Below are 6000 nucleotides of genomic sequence, written 5' to 3'. Positions count from 1 at the left end.
GAGTGTTTGTGTAAATGTATTTATTTATTGGTTTACTCTACTAGAGTATAAGCTCCTCAGTAAATGTTATTTTCCATTCACAGCACATAGCTGAGGTTCTGGCATGTAATAGGTATCTAGTAAATGTTCAGTAATGAATAATTAGAAAAAGATTTAAGTAAAATCAAACTTCCAGGCAAAGTTAGCAAATGATATCTACAATTTATTAAATCTGAACTATTGATCATTTACACAGATTTAAAGGATTCCTAAACAATCATGCTCAGGGCGTGATCCCGGGTCCAGGGATCAAGTCCTGCATTTGGCTTCCTGCCGGGGTGGCCTGCTTCTCTCTCTGCCTGTGTCTCTGCCTCCCTCTCTCTCTCTCTCTCTCTCATGAATAAATGAATAAATCTTTAAAAAGATTTAAAAACATAGTTAAAAATAATTTCTTTTTAATTCAAAAATTGTATGGTGTGAGATCTGAGGAACAAGTCCTTTCTCGGTCTAATAGATAAACAACAAATTAAACTTTGGAAAGAAAAGTTTCCATTTACTGCCCTTAAGAGAATATCCACATACAATGAAAATAAGGTCTTTTTTTGAGAACTGATAGAGAGTTTGAAAAAAGTGATCTAAACAGACTTAGTAATTTCTTTATTCAACAAATTTGTGTAGAGTCCCTGGTGTGTGCCCTATGTTAGGTACAGATACAGGGATGAACCAAATCCAGGTACAGAGGGTTCTATGGGTGTAGAACATAATGAGTGAGGTAGGTGAACTTCAAATAAAAGGCTTCCTAAAGATCATGTCACTATAAGTGTAATAAGTTTTATAACTGATTAATTCAGGTACCTCATAACATTGAAGAGGAGAATCTGACCTAGAAAAGGGATACCTTCACTGAAGAAGTGATAATTAAACAGAAACTAGAAAGATGGTAAAAATGGGGAGGATTAGGAATTTGGGGGAAGTGTGGTGAAAAGAAGAGTGATATGAGCAGAGGGAAAACCAGCAAATGTGCATAAGAACCTGGTACATTTAGAGAAGGCAAGGATGGGGCTAGGCAATGAAGCCCCAATACAGTGAGTAAGGGGAAGCAAGACATAAGGCGAGACAGGAAGTTGGGCAGGAATTGGTGCTTTCAAGGAATTGAAGGCCATGCTAGGGATGTGACTGTGGATGAGGCCAGGGGTAACATGCATCCCAAGCAAATGCAGCTCCAAGAAAAGTTCCCTCACTTCTTTCTTCCAAGTAGATAACCACTCCACTCCCTCATATTTACTCCTTTGTATATTAAAAACCCAGACATGCTAGTAATATGATGGTTTAGCCTAAAAATGTAGTATTTATGGGAGTTTTAAAAAGAGAAATGGCATTCAAATTTGAGTTTGAACAGGCTGGGAAAGGGTTTGGTCAGTATAAAAAGAAAATGAAGAGGCAATAATGGTTCATCACTGACACTGGAGTCAATAGTGGAAATAAGTAGAGGGAAATTGATAAATTAGAGATACATTTTAAGAGAATAATCAACAAATATGGGGTGTGAGGGAAAGGGAGTCAAGGATCATTGCAAGATTTCTGTTATGAGCATGTGAGTGGATATTTGGCCAATTGTTGCAGGACAAACACTTGAAGAGGAATAGCTTGGGAAAGAAACATGGTAAGTTCAGATTTTGGAGCTGCTGTGTTCAAGGACTTGTGAAACATCCAGTTAGAGATATCAAGAGGAAGTGGACATAAAATTATGAGAAACACAAGAGAAACCAACAGGGAAACAGAAATTTAGGGATCATGGGCTTATTTAGGAAAAGTGGAATCTTGATAAAAATTAGAGTAATAAAGAGCTTCTTTGTATCATAATATGGATCATAGGGGAGAAAGCACAATATTAGACATTCTCTAAAAAAGTGATGGGACGCCTGGGTGGCTCTGCAGTTGAGTGTCTGCCTTCGGCTCAGGGCGTGATCCCGGGATCCAGGATCGAGTCCCTCATCAGGCTCCCTGCATGGAGCCTGCTTCTCCCTCTGCCTGTGTCTCTGCCTCTCTCTCTCTGTGTGTTGTGTCTCTCGTGAATAAATAAATAAATAAAATCTTTAAAATAAGTGATAAAAGAAGGGAGTTTTTATACATTGCCATAAATGTATTGTTGTTTTTTTGTAGTAACAGGTTTTGGCCTTTTGCTACCTATTGTTGGCTTCATTTTAATGATAATTACTATGTGTTTTGCATTGTACTAATACTAGCAAGTATGAGACTTTCTCCATTACTCTGGAGATCATACAGAAATTATTAGAAAATTATCAGAGATATTCTTAAACTTTTTAACATAGGTAATCAGTGAAATAGCTATTTAATGGAATTTTTTAAATTTAATGCATAACCATGTAAGTCCCTCTATTAAAGAAATTGTACCCATTTGTGAATATGGTCAATGATCACATGTATGGGTTAATCCTTTAAAAATCAGAACCAGGGGCACCTGGGTGGCTCAGTTGGTTTAATGTCCAATTCTGGATTTTGGCTCTCAGGGTCATGAGATGAAGCCCTGCATGGATTCCCTGCTCAGCAGAGGGTCTGCCTCTCTCCTTCCTCTCCCTCCCCCTGCTGTCTCTCAAATAATAAGTAGATAAATCTTTAAAAAATAAAAATCAGAACCAATAATTAGGATAGATTCTATGCTTTCTTCATTATATTATGAAGTGTTTGGTGTAGTCACATTCTATTTTTGGAATGACAGCTTGTACAAATTTCAAGAAAATTGGAAGATCCATAGAAACACCAAGTTCTCCCCCTCCTTCTGTAACAGTCTTAATGATTTTCTTTATCACCTGGCATGCCTGTATGAACACAGAGGAGGTGATAGGAGACAAGGGTGATTTTCAAGGTCACTGTTTTCTTCACACGATCTTGACTAATGTCTTCATATGTTCAACTGGTAAAGGTTGCCTTTGCTCATCATAGCTGAACAACCATAGTCGTGGTGTCTGGTAATATTTATAATAAGTGATATAAAGATCATAAGTTCTGGTTTGGAAAATAGCATCCTCACCACCAGCATTAGTTTCAGTTTTATAAGCTTTTACTATTTTCCTTGTGTCTAGGGTAGCTTCATCTGTTCCCAACAATCCACTCTGTTCATATACTTCCATATCTGCAACTTCTCCTTCCTCTTCCTCCTCCTCACATACTACTATGCAATCTTAAAGTTTTATATTGTCCTTGCTTTCTAATTTAACATCCTTAAGTGCTTCAGTTATTCCTGCAATACCTGTGTTATGATAAGTATCTACCCAACCCTCATCACCATCATCTTCCTCAATGGTAGTTTCCAATTCATCTGAATACTCCATTTGTGTGCACTGCTTGTAGCAAGGCACGTTTTTGGTGACCAAAAGTTGTTTGCCTGTTGGTAAGTATGCCTTTACTTTCAATTCTTTCCCTGTTGCCATGTGGACAGTGGTAGACTAAGTGATCTTCAGCTGCCACAAACTCTCCTGGGGTGATAACACCTGTTTCCTCAAACTTTGATTCCTTGAGGACCGGGATCAGGTACACAGCCACTTCCAGTACCTTTCTGAAATAACCATTTAGAAAAGTCAGAGAAGTGTCAGATCTAGATATACATACACACACATATATATAAAACATGTATTTCTATATATGTATATATATACACATTTATATCACTAAAACAATATGTTATCATTTTATAGATACTGATAATGAAGTTCAGAGAGGTTAAATGATGTCACATAGTTAAATGGCTGAAGGAAGACTTGAAATCTCCACAGAGTTCTTTCTACTCTACTGCTCTGAATTGTCATAGTCAATATTAACAAGTCCCCGTGCCCTTTACTAAGCACTTTCATCCTTATTACAACTCTATGAGACTAACAGATCCACACCACAGTGGGAGCAGTATATAAAGTGGAGTCTTCTGATTCCTACTTGTATCCCACCCTCTAGGGTTATCCTGAGTTCATGTGGAGCTAACCTAGAAGTCACACTGAAATTCTTCATGATAGTTGTGGATCTGATGAGTAAGGGAGTGCCATTCACAAGGTGCATTTTAATGACAACAGAAACACTATCAGTAGGATCTGGGCCAAAATAATTAGTATGGAATACATCAGAATGGCAGCCTTCTAAGGGCTCAACTGTTTGAGGTTATGTGACTAAATGAAACTCATCTCATTTCTTCCCTGGGCTTGAATTTTAAGAGCACAAGGAATGAGAGTGTTCATTGAGAGTATGATTTAAGGTACCTACGGGAAGAGAAGGGAGACCAGAGGAAAGAGGGAACAAACAATATTAAAGTTTCAGGAAGTCTGAAATGTAAGAACATAGGTCAAATGAGAGAATAATAATATAATATTGATCATGATGATGATGACAGGAAAAAAAGAGGAGGACCCAGTGCATTCATAGATATGTTTTTGTTTTAAATTGTCTGCTCATTTTTGACCTAGGATTTTCCTTCTGGTAGTTAAGATGCACTTAAAGTATTAGCCTTTGGTTTCTACAGTGTACATAGTTGGCCCCATGTGACTGTGGGCGTTAGACTCACTATGATGAGAACAGGGCCACGGTACCCCTCATAGTCTATTCCCCTAAGGAAAGCAGGTCTGGCTGTCTTCCACTGGAAAACATATCCCTCACAGAATGAGTTCATTTTAGCTGTCAGCTATGGAGTATCTAAGAATCTCTGTATGCATGCAACATTGCCAGCAAGATGCCCACCCACCTCCACTGGGGATTTTAATCCCCAGTGGGGGAAAAAGGCTGCTTCCAAGTGAGTGAAGCAGCTGTCGTTTTACACAGAAATGTCAAAAGCACAAGGAAATTTTTCATCACCAATTGGCGGTGTCATGGCCAGTGAAAAACTTGGTGGTTTTTGTGTGGCTTGGGGAGAAGCAACTGGCTTTGTGAGGTTTAAGTCATAGGTATAAACTATCTGGAAAATAAACCCTTGGTTTGAATTCATTTCATAGCTGATGATGGAAGTTGAATCTGAGATGTGGCAGGTGGGATTAATCAGACCACACATCTTCAAGATGGTAAAAATTATTTTGTTATCTTTTAAAAATTTTTTGTTATCTTTTAGATACATTTTTCTTAGTAGTTAAATGAGTATGAATATGTTAAATGAATATAAGAATGTGTAGAATTTTATCATATGTTTCTATTATCTAAAATAGTGCCATTTTTCAAAGTAAGTCTCTAAATATAAAAACGTTAAGTTTGCCAAATGCAAAGAAATATAAACTATATGCCACTATGTTTATATTAACGTTCCATTTATTCAAATGTTTATTTCCCCACCCACCTGTAACCTATTCTTTCATTTCTGCATCCACCCATCATCTAATAGTTATTGATTAAGCCTGTCTATAACTGATGTACTGTGTTAGACATGGCAGGACACTGAAAGCGAAATTACTATTTCCTGTCTTGTAAAAGATTCAAATTATTTGACAATTCATTTGTGACATGAAGTGAGCTACCCTACCATTGCAGCAGTCATCTGTAAACAATAAGGAAAATGAAACAAATGCTGTCTTCCACCCAGCCCAGCAAGACACATCCAAACCTTGATATGGATGCAGGGCCAACCTTTAAGGCTCTTTTAAGACAAGCTGTTTATGCACTTGGTAAATGACAACAAAATGTATATGAGCTTACAGTATATAAAGACTTTAAGTTAGCTGTGATTTAGATTGTGAGAAAATAGATGAGTGTTCAATATAAAACAATAAAACCTAACATAACATATGATGTCTTTATGAACCACACTGTAAAGATCTCTGGAGTTTGCCTTGATCTGCCTGCTTATGTGACCGAAGTAACAAAGTAACTCCTAGTTGTCTTGGTCCATTTGGGCTGCTGTAACAGAAATACCATAGACTGGGAGGCTCAAACAACAAACATTTATTTCTCACAGTTCTAGAGGCTGGCAAGTTCAAGATCAAGGTGCCTGCAAATTCAATATCTGGTAAGAGTCCCCTTCCTGGTTTACAA

At 37.5% G+C, this 6000-nt stretch overlaps 1 pseudogene; it reads right to left on the bottom strand.

Moving 5' to 3' along the window:
* Positions 1-2669: 2669 nt before the first annotated feature.
* Positions 2670-5029, bottom strand: LOC129508648 (ubiquitin-like-conjugating enzyme ATG3; annotated as a pseudogene).
* Positions 5030-6000: the final 971 nt, after the last annotated feature.

The sequence above is a fragment of the Nyctereutes procyonoides genome, unplaced genomic scaffold, assembly GCF_905146905.1.
Source record: "Nyctereutes procyonoides isolate TBG_1078 unplaced genomic scaffold, NYPRO_anot_genome, whole genome shotgun sequence".
NCBI lineage: Eukaryota > Metazoa > Chordata > Mammalia > Carnivora > Canidae > Nyctereutes > Nyctereutes procyonoides.
This window is presented reverse-complemented; position numbering and strand designations above follow the sequence as displayed.